The 17,780-nt window shown below is 38.7% G+C and overlaps 1 protein-coding gene across 6 annotated transcripts in view; it reads right to left on the bottom strand.

Annotated features, from left to right (window-relative positions):
- ABHD17B (abhydrolase domain containing 17B, depalmitoylase) overlaps positions 1-17,780 on the bottom strand; it is a 47,870-nt gene that overhangs the window by 18,117 nt on the left and 11,973 nt on the right. Inside the window, exons 2-3 of one of the 6 annotated variants that reach the window (XM_074017649.1) lie at positions 3,348-3,506; positions 1,404-1,470 (exon numbers count right to left, since the gene is read on the bottom strand). The exons of 2 other annotated variants lie outside the window; for them this stretch is intronic. The gene's annotated coding sequence lies outside the window, so the exon portion shown is untranslated. Of the gene's footprint in view, positions 1-1,403; positions 1,471-3,347; positions 3,507-10,967; positions 11,090-17,780 lie in introns of all 6 variants that reach the window. 3 more of the 6 variants (XM_065530699.2, XM_045373122.3, XM_065530700.2) reach the window with 3 other exon arrangements.

Below are 17,780 nucleotides of genomic sequence, written 5' to 3' on the forward strand. Positions count from 1 at the left end.
TGCAAAAATTAGCCAGGCGTGGTGGTGCATGCCTATAATCCAAGCTACTCAGAGGCTGAGGCAGGAGAATCGTTTGAACCTGGGAGGCAGAGGTTGCCATGAGCTGAGACTGTGCCATTGCACTCCAGTCTGGGTGACAGGGCGAGACTCTGTCTCAAAACAAACAAACAAACAAACAAACAAAAAACATTGACTTATACCTTAAATATTTGAGTGTTATGGTATGTCAATTATATATTAATAAAGAAGTTACCAGAAAATGTCTATAAAGAGCAAAGGTGTATATATAGACACACACACACACACACACACATATATATATATATATATATTTATTTGTGGGGTAGCTGGGAATTTTCCATCCCAGATATTAAGACACAATGCACAAAGTCATAGTAATAAAGATAGAGTGGTGCTGGTACAGAAACAAATAGACCTAGTAACATAGCTTATGAATGAACCCCTATGTGAATGGGACTAGGGACTGACACAGTTGGTTTCTCAAAGCAGTAGGAAAGGATGGATTCTTTAGTAGATTGTGCTGGGAAAACTTACCACATGGGGTAAAGTGGTTGGATCCCTACATCATGGAATACAGAAAGCAAATTCCAGGCAGACTACAGACCTAAAGAGCAAAACTAATTTTTACACAATCCACAAAAGACAAACATTGGTAGATTTAACTTCATTCAAACAAAGGATTTCTCTTAAATGAAACATGTCAGGGCAGGCATGGTGGCTCACGCCTGTAATCCTAGCCCTTTGGGAGGCCAAGGCAGGTAAATTACATGAGGTCAGGAGTTCAAGACCAGCCTGGCCAACGTGGTGAAACCCCATCTCTACTAAAAATACAGAAATTAGCTGGGTGTGGTGGCGTGTGCCTATAATCCCAGCTACTCCGGAGGCTGACGCAGGAGAATCACTTGAGCCTGGGAGGCAGAGGTTGCAGTGAGCTGAGACTGTGCCATTGCACTCCAGTTTGGGCGACAGAGCAAGACTCCGTCTCAAAAAAAAAAAAAAAAAAAAAAAAAAAACAGAAGGAAAAAAGAAAAATGTCCTTTTTTGGATGATTTGATCATCCCAAACTGTCAGAATATTTAAAATGTAGGGAACTTCAGCAAAAACAAGAAAAAATTGGGTAACTCAAGAACAATGGGCAAAAGATAGGAACAGGCAATTCACATGGCTAACAAGTATACGAAAAAAGGCTCAACCTCACCAACTATCAGAGAAATCAAGAAATAATATATCAAAACTAAAAGAAAAAATTAGAAAGCTGAGTATTATCAAGTGCTGGTGAGAATAGGGAAAATGGGAATCTCTGTAAACTGCCTGGTAAGCCATTGTGTTTACCAATGACCCAGAATCTCTCTCTTGGGTAAGTGCTACAAAGAAATACTTACACAGGTCCTTAAGGTGTATCTGAGGTATTATTATGTCAGGGCCTGAGATGCAATATAGGTTCCATACCTGGGGAAATGAGTAAGCATGTGTTGGATGCAGATAATGGAAAATTAACACAGTCAGAAGCAATGACTGGTGACTAGGGATTAAATATAACGGTATTGGGTGAGAAAGGTAAGGTACAAACAAATCTATAATACCATTAACATACACGCAAAACAGACATAAACAAAACAGACAAATACATTTCTAAGGGTATGTATGTCAGAGTATATGCTTACAGAAGGGGATGGGGTTGGAGGAAAAAAAATAGAAATTAAGTAAAACAAGAGCAGGGCCTATGCTGATAGAGTGATGGTGATAATGTGCCATGAACTAGATTAGAAATTCCAGAGGGCAACAATCATATCTGCTTGCTTACAACTGGACATCTAGTATCAAGCAGAATACTTGACATATAGTAGGGTTTCTAATATTTTTTAAATGAATGAGTTAGTAAATTATTAAGACGGATTCAACTCTCTACACCCAAGAAGCTCCTACAAAAGAAAGAAATTCACTAAATTTACATGTCAAGAAAGAATGCAAAAATGTTTTGTTACTATTACTTAGGTTTATCATGGGGGCAAAAAGGAAGCTTTTTCATATAGGGGTGAAAGAGAAGCAGTCAAATAAAAATCTGTGAACCTAAGTGGGGGCAGGTGGAAAAAGCCTTCCAAGTTACTCAAATCATTCAATGTGTTATGAAACACAGAAAAGGACCCTACTCTAGGGAGGAGGGACTCTTGCCCCTCTTGAAACAAATACACAAAATGAAAGGTCAGGAGGGGAACGGTGGCTCACGCCTGTAATCCCAGCACTTTGGGAGGCCAAGGCAGGAGGATCAATTGAGGTCAGGAGTTCAAGACCAGCCTGGCCAACACGGTGAAATCCCATCTCTACTAAAAAAAATAATAGTAATTAATACAAAAATTAGCTGGGCGTGGTGGCATGCACCTGTCATCCCAGCTACTCGGGAGGCTGAGGCAGGAGAATGGCGTGAACCCAGGAAGTAGAGGTTGCAGTGAGCCGAGATTGCACCACTGCACTCCAGCCTGGGTGACAAGACTCTGTTTCAAAAAAAAAAAAAAAAAAAAAAAAAAAAAAAAAAAAACAGGGTCACCTCAATGTTAAACAGATGGCCCATTGTGAAATTTAAGGTTTTCCTTTTGGCAGGGTATTCAACAGTTTCTTGACTTACAGCAAAAGCAATTTCCTAAAATTGTATGAAATAATAATTTAAGAATCTGCTTCTTCTGGTAACGTTTTCCTCCTCAATGACAAAGAAAAAAGATGAATAACTGATTCTTTCTCAGCAAAACAGGAAGACAAATGTTAAAAAAAAAGTCCCTAAATAGAATGACCTACTGTATCTCCTTCCTCTCTTCTAATGTAAGAAATTACTGACATGACTCCTGTCGATTTTTGATGTAATAACAATTTACTGGGGAAAAAAATCTCCCTTTGATCTCCTTGTAATAGTTTCTTGGTAATGCAGACCAACTCATATTACTACCATCTACAAAGAACTAATTATTATAAGGTTTAAGATTTTTGTTGTACTGAACTAGTACTAAAAGTCTTTAAAAGCAGGTTTAGAGAAAACATCTAAAGGAATGCTTATATCTTTCTTCATTTCATGTGATATGTTGACAGCTATGCTCAGTACACTGTATATGATAAACCATTTAAATTTTGATATATTAGATTTCCTGTTAAGAACTACAGTCTAAAATTCAAGATGAATTACTCCATTTATGGGTAAATCTGGGGGTGCAATATCATTCTATGTAATCTGCAGTAGTATTCAAAGTATAGCTACATGTGAATCCCTGAGTGTTATGGTTTTTAGAAAGTCATACACATTACAGAGTTTAGTACATACAGAGAAGCTGAATATTCACCTTGAAAGAAGATGAAGCATCCAAACCACAGTATCAGAGTTTCCTGGGACTGGCACAGTGGCTCATGCCTGTAATCTGAGCACTTTGGGAGGCCGAGGCAGGAGGATCTCTTGAGGCCAGGAGTTCAAGACCAGCCTGGGCAATATAGGGAGACCCTGTCTTTTAAAAAAAAAAAAAAAAGAAAAGAAAAGAAAAAAGTCCACTAACTCACTAACTAACTCACTAACCACAACTTAGAAAGGGGGTACTTAGTTGTAACAATGTTTTAAAACATTTTCTATCTTACCTGGGCATGCCTTATGCAGGACGATAGCTCGTCACACTCTGTTGCCCTGGCTGGAGTGCAGTGGTGTGATCTTGGCTCACTGCACCCTCTGCCTCCCAGGCTCAAGCGATCCTCCTATCTCAGCCTCCCGAGCAGCTGGGACTACAGGTGTGTGCCACCATGCCTGGCTAATTATTCGTACTTTTTGTAGAGACAGGGTTTCACGGATGAAACAGGGATTTCATCTGTGAGATCAAAGGGCTCAAAATTCAGGTGACTTTGCGGGAAAGTCTACTCTGCTTGAAGACACAAACTGGATGAACTGCGCTACATGAGAATAGAAGTTTATAAACTCGGAGAAAAAAATTTTTAAATATTAATGTTTTAATATTTTGAATTAAAAGAAGAAATTTTTGCAAAACCTCTTCTTTGAAAAAGAATCATGTCTGGTACTTTTAAGGTAAAGTTGCAATTTTTAAATACCAATAAGATTCTAGATATAGAGTATAACAGTGCCAATGGGTCACTTGAAAACACCCTTAGAAGTATGGGCTTTTTTGGTGGTAAATTGAACAAATGCCTTAATAATTGTGAGTTTAGAAAAATTTAGAGGAGTTTCTCAAATGGGAAAAAAATGTACTGGGCAATGGGCAAATGAGAGTCCTTTCTCACTGGTGGAAAGTACTGGAGTTAGACGAAAAAAGAAAGTTGAGGTGAAGATAGGAGGCATCAACGAGAGACATCAAAATAGTGTCAGTTCTAGTGTAAGCTGTGAACTTACTATTCTAGTAAAAAAAGCTAGTAAGGCTCAGAAATGAAGACGTTAGATCTATGTGACATTATAGTAAAAGATGCAAATTAAGGGTAAAGAGCCTATAAGCTGTGCCAAGCAAACTAATTTGGGTCAGAAGTCCTATTTAGTTTAATGCAGTGCTTTTTATTGCTTTTGTTTTCCCTCAGTTTCTTGATACTACTAGACACAGCACTATCTAAGCACTCACTCTCTACATATGATTATTTAAATTTAAATTACCTAAAATTAAATATTCACTTCTTCACTCCCATCAGCCACTGTAGCTACAAGTTACACAGCATTGTATGAGTATTTCTTTCACTACAGAAAGCCCTACTGGGCAGTGCTGAACTAAAACCTTTGAAACCCAGGCAATCCAGAACAAATAGTTCCATGCTTTAAATTCATACTAGCTTCAAATGCTAAAGAGCACCTTCCTTCCTGGCTTTTCCATCAAAGTACATATAGGTAATTCTCATAGATCTTTCTGTTGAACATTGATAAGACACATAGAACTAAATGAGATTGCCTACACAAGACTATTCTGGAAAATTTTATCTTTACGACACAGACTTATTTCTAACCCAATTCTAACATAAAAGCCATTTTATTAAAAATGAGCAGTGCAACTCAATTAGGCTATCTATATGTTTTAATCCATGGTTTGATGCATCAAAAGGATTCATGTTCTTGAGAGGTACCTTGTAAGCTGAAGTTGCAAAGTAAACCATGAGAAAGTGTAAAAAACATTTGTGACTATTAGCTAATGAATTTCTGAACATAGTCCAGAACAGTATCCTAAACACTTACAATCTTGATGATCCACCGGAGCAATGCCCTAACAAGTGAACTAAGTCTTCCTGATGGAGCAGTAAAACAGGATGTGGGTTTTTGCATATGCTAGTATCACATATTCCTATAAAACTTTTGGTGACTGGAAAGTACAATTAGCTCAGGGCTTTTAAAAGTCACACCTCTACCTGTTGCTGAGTGTAAGCTAGACATGAACAGACACATGTTTTCTCTCCCTAATCATCAACCTGTCATTTCTATTCTAAGAATCCAAATCATGCTTATCCTCAAAGTTCATAGAAAAGCTGACATATTACATTGTTCCAGAAACATTCCACAAATGCACATTATTCCCTAGTTTATAAGCAAGTCCCTGAGAAACTTTTCAGGTGAGTACCTACTCAGTATTTTTCATACCATAGAACAGCCATATGTACCCCAATATTATCTAGTCAATGTAGTCATAAATCTCACAAAATTTAAGGATTATTGATTATAAATAATGAATACAATCTTTTTTAAAAAGAGGTTCATATTATGGGTACCCCAGTTTGAATTTCTAAGACTTACAAAAAAGATTATTTCTAAGAGTTTATAAAAACAGATTATAAAACCATTTACAGGTCAACACAGCATATGAACATGTACCCAATCGACCCTTATTTACCAAGCAGTAAATAAAATAAGGTGTTTCAACAAAGTTAAAAAAACTTTACCAAACAACAACAAAGCTTTTGTTTTTTAGGCAACTGAAACTGCTGTAAAACATATTAGAGCTACAGTGAAAAGACAAAAATGTAAATGGTGATAAGCATATATTCAAATAAATATTAATCAAGTTCCACAAGAGGGATTTGATATTTTAAGAAATAAGATTGCTATTATGAAAGTATTACAAGACATGGTTTTAAAAAAGTCAAACCAGCTGAGTGCAGTGTCTCACGCCTGTAATCACAGCACTTTGGGAAGCTGAGGCAGGTAGATCACAAGGTCAGGAGTTCAAGATCAGTCTGGCCAACATAGTGAAATTTTAGTCTCTACTAAAAATACAAAAAAGTAGCCGGGGGTGGTGGCAGGCGCCTGTAATCCCAGCTACTCGGGAGGCTGAGGCACATGAATCACTTGAACCTGGGAGGTACAGGATGCGGTGCGCTGAGATCGCACCACTGCACTCCAGCCTGGGCGACAGTGCAAGAATCCATCTAAAGAAAAAAAAAGAAAATCAAACCACATGTTACAACTATTTTTAAAAGTCTCCTTGCCAGGCTAATTGGTTAAAAGTCCACTTCAAAAAATGCAGTTCCCTAGATACTATCTCCAACTCCTAAGGTAGAGGTTTAATTGGGAAAACCTCCTCTGAGGAATCAGACTAATCTGAAAGACATATCTTAAAAGATACTGATATGGCAAATTACACAGGGAAGTTGGGGGATCTGGAAGCGTATTTGTGCGATATTGGTGGGAGACAGCTATGCTCTCTTCTGTAAGTGGGATGTCAACATGTAAGAGGTAGTAATATAATACTGTTATCTAGAGATATGGAGGTAAACACCAAAAGAATCATTCAAAAATAAGTAAATGCCCCTGGGAATTTGTAGAATTATTTGGCTTCCTGACCACGTACAGGTACAAAACTGATAAAAAACAAAAAACAACAAAAAAAAAAAAAAAAAAAAAAACACTTAAAACTTCTTTAGTCTCTTCCCTAATTCCAATCCAAACCTCAGACTTATTCTCAGAAATTACAACGTTGGGTCATTTGTTTTTAATTCTTCTAGTGTTTACTACCATACTCATTTTTTAAAAATCCATTATTTCTTATCATAGTGTATCCTCATTATAAAAGATTGAGCGGGCTGGGCGTGGTAGCTCATACCTGTAATCCCAGCGCTTTAGGAGGCAGAGGCGGGTGGATCACTCGAGGTCAGGAGTTTCAAGACCAGCCTGGCCAACATGGTGAGACCCTGTCTCTACTAAAAATCCAAAAAAAGAAAAAAAACATAAGCCGGGAGTGACAGTGCATGCCTGCAATCCCAGCTACTCGGGAGGCTGAGATAGGAGAACGGCTTGAGCCTGGGAGACAGAGGTTGCAGTAAGCCGAGTTCGTGCCACAGCACTCCAGCCTGGGTGACAGAGCTGGACTCTGTCACACACACACACACACACACACACACACACACACACGAAAGAGTGAGAAGATTTACACTAATTCCTGCCTTCTCTGTTCATTCTGATTTAGTTTGTATTAGTTACAACTTTACATATTACAGCTGAACCTGTATTTCTTATTCTATCAACTTTAGGAAGTTTCTTCTGGCTCCCCCATGTAATCATATACCATTACTGCCGAGTATACAATTAAGTTTCACATTAAGTTTTACATCATTTGCAGTTTATTAAGTTTTTATCTATTGGTTGATTTTCATTAATTGGATAATAAAAAGTACTTACAGTGTCATTCACTGCCCATCCAAGGGGCATGGTAAAATTCAGAGAATAGCAATTTTATATTACTAAATTCCAAATGTCAATGTGTTTATGTTCTTGACACTGAATTACACCTCACTGTTCAAAAATAAGGCACATTTTCGTTTGCTTCACATTTCGACTTTCAGAAGAGGCTTTAATTTTCTGAAGTTTTTGCCTTTTTATTACATTTCACATATTCCAATTTATTATTAGAATTTGCTCAACAAAATCCATGTTGTTCTTAAAGACATGTTTAGACCCCAGTGAATTCTGTTTTAATTTGAAATAATTACATTCTGGGTTAGTTCACAGCCCAGTTTTTTGCCTACCTAGTACTTCTTTTCATCACATACTTCTGTTGATTCTTAATCTCAAGTTCCTTTATGTAAGATTTTTTGATTTTGCTTCTCCCAAGCACTACCCCCTACCCCCTCACCCAAAGGTTTGCGGAAGTAAACTACACTTTTATGTATACTTCCACACTTACAGCAAACTAGGTCTGCTTCGGAATTATAGGTTGTGTCTTAAAATTCTCCTCGAAATTTAAATCATTGGTCCACATTTTCTAGCACTCAATATTAATAAAAGTGTCTACCAATCTGATTTTTAAAAAGTGATTCTCATCTCTCCCTGCAAAAATATTTATGAGATTTCCCTATATCCTTAGCTCTGAAATTTCATGAGACTACTATCTAAATGTGTGTTATTGTTTGTTCATTTTGTTTTATAGTTAATGGGTCCATTTGATCTAAAGACCTGAAACTTTATTTAGCTCAGATAATTTTTCTTCTATTTATTTCCTATCTATCTTCTCTGTTCCACGTGGAATTCCTTTTCAGGAATCCTAGGACTACCCACTTAATCTATAAAGTTTTTCTTTTTGTTCTCTTCATTTGTGTTTTTCAGGTAATGCTTGTTCATCTTGGGTTTCATGCTGTTGGAAGGCTTCTTTCTTGACTGTTCATATTTCTAAGCAAAGAACTAAATTGGGTTTCCTTTATATTTGTGTAAGCCTATTGACCCAGAAGGCTTATAGTCTGAATAGGACTGACTGCAGAATTGGAACTTGGAATTCCTGTGCTAGAATAAAGAGGATTTTGGGGATAGAGTAGTCGGTGTCAGTCTGTCTCTCTCGCACACACACATTCTCTCTCTCTCTCTCTCTCTCACCCACACCCTGTCTATAGGGCAAACAAATATGTTCTGTTTATCTCTTCAATGGCACCAGAATATACTTTACAAATATTTGAGAACACAGTACAGCTTTAACTACTTGATCCAATAATGTAACTAAAAATTTTACCCAGTAAATTCTTCTAGTGAGATGCCAAAGAAGCCTTTGGACAGCACAATAGCACAGTGTAGTCCAAAGAGCACTAAGAATCAAAAGAGCCATGGCTTTCAGTTCTAGTTTTACTATTAAAAAGCTGGTGACTTTAGGGAAGTCAATCTCTTTATACCTCATTTTCCTTTTCTACAAAGTGAAAAGCAGAAACCGATAATAAGGTTTCTTCTAGTTCTAAAACTTGATAACTAAGAATTTCTTATAAGCTTCAGATACAATCTTCCACAGTATATAAAAAGAATGAAGAAATTTGTAATTTGAAAAACTTCAGGTTTTCAAAGCTGTTCCTGTTACTAAAAACAAAGCTCCTGGCCAGGTGCGGTGGCTCACGCCTGTAATCCCAGCACTTTGGGAGGTCAAGGCAGGTAAATCATGAGGTCAGGAGATCGAGACCATCCTGGCCAACACAGTGAAACCCTGTCTCTACTAAAAATACAAAAAAAATTAGCCAGGGGTGTGGTGGTGGGCGTCTGTAGTCCCAGCTACTTGGGAGGCTGAGGCAGGAGAATGGCATGAACCCAGGAGGCGGAGCTTGCAGTGAGTGGAGATAGCGCCACTGAACTCCAGCCTGGGCAACAGAGCAAGACTCCATCTCAGGAAAAAAAAAAAAAAAAAGCTCCCAAACAAGTACACTATATTTACCAAAATTTAGCAAATCAATTTGGAGGGGGCAAGGCACGTGATAAGGTGGGGGAAGCACAGAGGTGAGAAAGTAAGGGAGGCTGTCATTTCCTACAGCTGTTTTCCAAAATGAGTGGTTTTTGTATCTTGGTTACTATAGGGAAATAATGTTGTGTTTTTTTAAATGATGGTAAAATATAGATAAAAGTTACCGTTTTAAGTGTACAGCTCTATGCATTAAATACATTCACATTATTGTGCAATTATCACCAGATACTACGTTTCATCTTCCCCAACTGTAACTCTGTACCTACTAAACAATAATATCATTTTCTTCTCCTGCCAGCCTCTGGCAACCACCATTTTGTCTCTATGAATTTGACTATTCTAAGTACCTTATACAATATTTGTCCTTTTGTGTCAGGCTTATTTCATTGTAGCATGTCTTAGAATTTCCCTTCCTTTTCAAGGCTGAATAATATTCCATTGTACATAAAACAAACTGTTTTGTCCTTTGCATTCACACCACAACAATCAACACAGAATACTTCTGTGACCAGATGTATGAGAGATTTCCCCCAAAACAAGCAATCACTTCTGCTGCAGACACCAGGTGGGTGTCCTCCCACCCAGTTCAATTCCAACATTATCTACCTGGAGACAGTGCCACATCCCACAGTTTGAGGGCTCCCCACTTCCAATCCCAATCTAAAGCCCCAGGTTGTTTTACCTATGCTTCTGACTAACTGGCTATAAACTGGGGTTCCCACAACCTCTTACTCCAGTTCGATTAATGTGTTAGAGTGACTCACAGAACTCAGGCAGACACATTTACTTACCAGTTTATTATAAAGGATATTACAAAGGATACCGTTAAAGAGATGTACAGGGCAAGGCATGTAGGAAGGGGATGTCACCCTCCAGTGCTCAGTCATCTGGAAGCTTTCTGAACCCAGTCCTTCTGGATTGTTAAGTAGGCAATGATTGATTAAATCACTGGCCACTGTATCAACTTAACCTTCACACCCTCTCTTCTCCCCAGAGATTAACAGGCAGGAGTGAAAGTCCCAACCCTCTAATCCTGCCTGGGTGTTTCTGGGTAACTAACACCCATCCAATAGCTACCTAGAGGTGCATGGCTTTCAGTCAACTTATTAGCATACAAAGATACTTCACTGGCCAGGCGCAGTGGCTCACGCCTCTAATGCCAGCACTTTGGGAGGCGGAGGCGGGTGGATCACAAGGTCAGGAGATCGAGACCATCCTGGCTAACACAGTGAAACCCCATCTCTACTGAAAATACAAAAAAAATTAGCCGGGCATAGTGGCAGGTACCTGTAGTCCCAGCTACTCGGGAGGCTAAAGCAGAAAAATGGCGTGAACCCGGGAGGTGGTGCTTGCAGTGAGCCAAGATCGCACCATTGCACTCCAGCCTGGGAGACAGAGCGAGACTCCGTCTTAAAAAAAAAAGAAAAAAAAAAAAATTTCATTTTGGAGATTCTAAGGATTGTAGGAGAGTTGTATGACACAACAAAAGAATGAAGATCAAATATATATTTCACAATATAGTGTGTATTTTGCTTGTCCTTTCATCTACTGATGTTTGACTTATTTCTTATTTATCAGTTGGTAACAAAATAGATACTATAATCAATTTGTATATACACATAAAACTGGATTAAGGTAATAAATACATTAAATTTCAAATTTTTTAGATTTTTTAAAGACGGTGTCTCAGTCTGTTGCCCAGGCTGGAGTGCAGTGGCACCATTTGGGTTCACTGCAACCTCTGCCTCCCAGGTTCAAGTGGGCTCTGCCTCAGCCTCCCAAGTAGCTGGAATTACAGGTGCCCACCACGAAGCCTGGCTATCAAACTTTTTAGAAGTTTTATCTTTAGTACTTGGGGCATTATTACTAAAAAATTAAATTGCAGTCTGTACATATTATTAAAAGCTACCTTTTAAAAGCATGGAAATGTATACAAAGGGCCCAGAAAGTCTTATTTCAAAAGGAACTAGACTTCTTGGGCTTAAAAATGTTCATTTTAGCCAGGTGTGGTGGCTCATGCCTATTATAATCCCAGCTACTTGGGTGGCTGAGGTAGGAGAATACTTGAGCCCAGAAATTTGAAGCTGCAATAAGCTATGATCACACTATGGCACTACTAGTCTAGGTGACAAACCATAAGGTCATGTTTGTCCTTATTAGTTTTGAACCATGTAACACACCCCTCCCCCATTGCACGTACTTAAATTCAAGTATACCTACACCTAGCAATGGCTGTCACACAGAAATCAATCAAAAGCCACTGCTGGCTGAGGTGAATTTTGTCAAAACAAATCAAACAGTATTATTATTGACTGACAAATCCAAACTTTCAGGTTTAAAACTTTGCTAGGTTAGAAAAGCCAGACTAGTGTTAATTTACCAAAACATATTTATGCAGCACTTACTAGGTCTTGCTCCAAGTACTTAAACAATCCTATGAGATAGATATTATTTTTTCCTCCCTCCTCCCACCCCATTTACAGATGAGGAAACAGAAACAGAGATAAGTTTAACTTATGCAAGACCACAGTGTTAGTAAATGGTAATGGTAAAGCCAGGTTTCATATTCAGCAGTTTGAGTGCAGTGTCAATGCTTTATTTTTTAAGATGGGGTCTCAGCTATGTTGACCTGGCTGGTTTTGAATTCCTGGCCTCAAGCAATCCTTACACTTCAGCTTCTCAAAGTGCTGGGATTACAGGCAAGAGCTGCTGTGCCTGGCTTCCATACTTTTAATTACTGAGTTAGATTAATATGCGGGAATGAAATGTTTTGCTACAATGTGAATATGGAAAGAGGGTACAATGAGCCCAGTAGAAAATGAAAAGTAAGGATAAATGGCCCTCCCATTTCATATGCAAAAAAAATTATCAATATTAGATTAAAAAATGAAGGTGGGACAGTTGCTCAGAATATGTGAGATGTATTTGGGAAAAGAGGAAGGAAGTGGCCTTGGCTATTAGATGATAAAAAAGAAGTAAGCAAAACCTGGACTAACATGATAAATTCACAGCTTTTGTTCAATTCTTAAGATTCTGAGGTGTAATTTTAAAGAAAAAACCTGATGTATTACAGTAGTCACAAAATTTGTGAAGATTCCAGGAAGTCTTTGGACATACGCTAATATTGAAGCATCATATATAAAAAATAGTATCTGAAGTGACCACCAAAACTGGTCTCAAAAACGGCATCAGTTTGCGTAACACCTACACAACCAACCCATGGGGATTTATCATTGGATTAACTTTGCTATCTTAATTAATATAGGTGAGACTGTGTTGGGATGCTGATGGCACTGCATCTAGAAACTAATCTGGGAACAACTGAAATCTTGAGTCATCTCTGTCCTGTTGCTTCCTGACTAGATTTTCCCTTCAATTTTGGGGGCTTGGCTACATGGTTCACTTGACTTTCAAATCACCCCCCAGCTCCATTCTCTGAGACACATAAATCACAGACCTCAGCCCCACATTAAATCCAGGCTTCTACTTGCGTAGGGTCGGGGGAAAACAGAATAATGCACTAGACAGAGAGCCAAGTAAACTGGCTGTCTAGTATACCTTGGTTAGAGCAGAGATGAGTCACTAGCCTGGGAACCACTACAGATGCACTGACCCTGTGTGGCTTGTAACTGAAGAGGATCTGAAGTCAATGTACATGCTTACTGAAATGAAGCATAATTACAATTCTGCTTGTATTTCAGGGTAACAGGCCATAAACAAGGATGGGCCACCTAAAATGCCTCCATTCTAACTAGCTGGGTCCAAGTCCATCCCCCTTTTATGTTTCATTTTAGACTTTTCATCTTTCTGAGAAGAGCTTCTCTTGGAATAACTAGGAGCCATGGACATGGTAGACTCCTGAGAACTGGGAAGTTTTATAGACCTTGTGTTCATTCAATGGGCACATTACAGTGAGACCAAAACTCATCATTAATGAGTGGTAGTGAGTGGACAAGTGCATAAATATGTTACATAGGAAATCTGCCCTAGAGGAGGTCTGAGAGAAATCTTGAGAAGCAGCATGTATTTTCTAGTGCCTACTGAGGCTGTTTAATTAGAAATCATCAATCCCTGATAATCTACTACGGGAAGTTCTATCCTCTCTCTCCCTATAATGTCACCAATATATTTATGGATTTCAGAGCTTGTCATCAGGAAGTGTTCTTAGACCTGGAAGCCAAGAAGTTGTAACTTCTTAAGGAATTTGACTAGACCAGTACTTACTTGCCTAAAGCCTATGTCCTGGCCAAAGAGAGTATATAATTGTGTTTCAGGCTGAATTATGTCTCTGCAACTTACTCTCAAGATTCTTCTGCCTTCTGTAGAATACCAGTATGGAAAACGGAGGCCATCACCCAGTATAGATTTTTCCAGTTGATAAGTACTACATTACCTTACTTTGTAAAGTCTGCAATCTGAAGAATGCATCAAGCTCTTCAACCTCTATAACACCAATCTGTCAATGTCCTAATACTTAATGAACTTTCTTATTAATATCTTCTACCAGAAAATGTCAATGTCTCAGGATAACATTATACTGTATATTGCTCTCAGACCTGACTTTGGACAAACCCTTATTTGGATGGTTTGGAGCTAGGTACTATTTAATCCATTCCATGCAAAATCACTTAATGTGCCAACAGCTTGGGGTCAAACCTAAAAATTACCTTAGAATGCAACAGGACTATTAAGAGTCTGTGGTTCATGGAAAACTCCTGAAACTACATGCAAAATTTTGGGACAAAAGGTCCAAAACATTTCATAACAGACTGACTTGAAAACTACTTTCTCAAAATTCTGGAGGTTAAGGGATATTACATTTTCATTTTAAGCTTCTCAAGCTTTACCACTCACCCAATCTAGAACAGCTATAATATCTTAATTTCTATTTAGAAAGCTAAAAGAACCTTCCTTTCTGCATCTATCTAATCTGTGGTTAAGATGGATATTTCCAGTGCTGTGTAAGACATTTCTGTTACAAAATAAACCAAGTTGAATCTTAATCTACTCATATCTTGATTCAGTGAATGCTCATTCTGTCCCCAACTTCACTTCTGTATGAATAACATTCTCTGCTGTAGAGAGGAATTTCTGCATTGTACTCCTGACTTCAATTTTTTTTTACCTTTTAGAATTGCATAAAATTGCAGACTACAAATGTAGTAGCAGACTTCTTATTCTTGCCCTGAAAATATGTCTACCTATGGGCATTAAGAAATATCCCTAGTTCTGTCACCTATCCAGTGGGGGTTCAAGAGAACTTGGTCAAGATATCAAACTTCTAAAAAATATCTTGAGTTCTTGGTAACTAAGAGATTCTGATGAAGGAGGAGGGTTAGAATTTCAGCCTGCGAATAAAAAAGATGCCAAATTTGTAGCATAAGGCTTCAGCTTTTCCTAGTGGAAACGCTGTTTAAAAAGTCCTCTGATGGTTATTACAGAGTCAACCAAATAAACAGGGGTCTATACATACACAGTTCTATCTTCTACCAATGCGCGCACCCACACACACACACACACATACACATACCTTCTTAAAGACATAGGAGTGTCCCTCTCCTCACCTTTTCAAAGACAAATGACAGAATTAAAAGAGAAAATGGGATAAATGGACATGGAGAAAACTGATTAAACCCCTGTATAGGTTTTCATGTTGTTATAAAAAAGATCCTTTTTTCTGAGCTGAAGAAGCTGAACTTGGTTAGGAAATGTCATCTCTCTCTTCTAGCAGCCCTGGGGCTGATTATATGCAAAACCCCTTAGAATAAGGGTTAAGATGTTCAGTGGTGGGTGCCCAAAAGGAAGTACAGAACAATAAGAAAATGTTTAGGTCTCTCATGGGAGACACATGAATTTATAACTAGAAAGAATTTTAGGTGCCAACTAATGGCTAATAAATCGATCTGTCCCCTTTTTACTTAAAGATTAACCCAAGAAAAGTTATAGAAGTGGCAGCTCCAAGAACAACCTATAAAACTAATTAATAACAGTTGGCTTAGAGAGTTTCAACCACTCCATATCGTTAAATTTCTTGTAACCTTGCTCTACATAAGATATTAAGTCTTTCTGCAGGCCACGCTCAGTGACTCATCCCAGCACTTTGGGAGGCCAAAGTGGGAGGATCACTTGAGCCCAGGAGTTCAAGACCAACTTGGGCAACATCATGTACAAAAAATAAAAATTAGATGGGTGTGGTGGCACACGCCTGTGGTCCCAGCTACTCGGGAGTCTGAGGTGGGAAGATTGCCTGAGCACAGGAGTCGAGACTACGGTGAGCCATGATCATGCCACTGCACTCCAGCCTGGGCAACAGAGGAAGACTCTGTCTCAAAAAATATAAAAAATGAAAATAAAATGAAGCCATCTTGCAAAGAATTTATTTCCCAAAGGAATTTATATTCCTCATTTAACTATCGATCCCTTTTCCATATACTGTATATAATACGTTTTTAGTAGTGATATGGGGGAATTATAACGTTTACGTAGTCTCAGTATAAATGCAATACTCTTTAACTCTCTTTACCTAGATGTTGTAACATGTCAGTCAATCCTTACTAACGTGGCCTTCAGTTTGTCCGCCCAGTTTGGCTTGCTGCATAAATTGTCATCTCTACCACTTCCTTTTCCTCTGGCTGCAGCTGTTTCCCTTAATCATATGCATCTGTTAAGTAAAGGTTTGAAGAAATAGCACTACTCTTAGATGTGTAACAAACACTTGTTACTTGTGCTTAAAAGTTTTCCAGCCTCAAAAAGTTTACATTTCACCACTTTCTTCAAATATGGAAATTTTGTCTTTTCATACATTTTTTTCAGTAGTGCGTAAGAAGAAATGGAATAAAGATTTCAAAGAATAGTCTGGATGCCTAATATAAGAAAATAAGAACTATATATATATCAGATTGGGAATTAATGTTCTGTAGGGTCTTTTCATCCAATAAAAAATTAAGGGCTACTTAATGTGGAGTAGATTTTAAGCTTTCAGAAATCAGAAGACAGTAGAGATCAAGAATTAAGAAAGCCTTTGTAAGAGAATTAGAACTTCAGTTAGATATGACTTCCCAAAACAGAGGGAAAACCTTCCAGGCTTGGAGGATAATGTGAAAAGTGAGAAAGAACAAAAGCATAGGGTGTATGGTGGAAAGGAATTAAAAACATGGGAGGCCGGGCATGGTGGCTCACGCCTGTAATCCCAACACTTTGGGAGGCCGAAGTGGGTGGATTACCTAAGGTCGGGAGTTCGAGACGAGTCTGACCAATATGGCGAAACTCCATCTCTACTAAAAACAAAACAAAAAATACAAAAATTAGCTGGCCATGGTGGTGCATGCCCGTAATCCCAACTACTCAGGAGGCTGAGTCAGGAGAATCGCTTGATCCCAGGAGGCAGAAGTTGCGGTGAGCTGAGATCGCACCATTGCACTCCAGCCTGGGCAACAAAAGTAAAACTCCATCTCAAAAAAACACATATGGGAAAGGGCGGGTTTAGATACGTGAGAAATTTAAAAACAAATCTCTGGCTGGGAGTGGTGGCTCCCACCTATAATCTCAGCACTTTGGGGGGCCGAGGCAGGTGGATCACTTGAACTCAGGCATTTGAGACCATCCTGGGCAACATGGCAAAACTCTGTCTCTACCAAAAAAAAAAAAAAATTAGTGAGGAGTGGTGGTGCACGCCTGTAGTCCCAGCACTTTGGGGGTCTGAGGTGGGTGGATCACCTGAGGTCAGGAGTTTCAGAGCAAGCCTGGCCAACATGGTGAAACCATATCTCTACTAAAAATACAAAAATTAGCCAGGTGTGGTGGTGCGTGCCTGTAATCCCAGCTACTCAAGAGGCTGAGACATGAGAAAAGCTTGAACCCGGAAGACAGAGGCTGCAGTGAGCTAAGATTGCGCCACTGCACTCCAACCTGGGCAACAGAGCAAGACTCTCCAAAAAAAAAAAAAAAAAAGAGAGCCACGTAGCAAGAATACAAGCAAATACTGTTTTCGTTTTTTCTTTTAAAGAAATGTCCTAGGGTAGGTCTGAAAAGTTTAGCCAAAGCTGACAGAGAACAACATTTCCAAAGTTGTATGTCAAGTAATGCAACTGGGGAAGAGTG

This window comes from Macaca fascicularis, chromosome 15, assembly GCF_037993035.2.
Source record: "Macaca fascicularis isolate 582-1 chromosome 15, T2T-MFA8v1.1".
NCBI classification, from domain to species: Eukaryota; Metazoa; Chordata; class Mammalia; order Primates; family Cercopithecidae; genus Macaca; species Macaca fascicularis.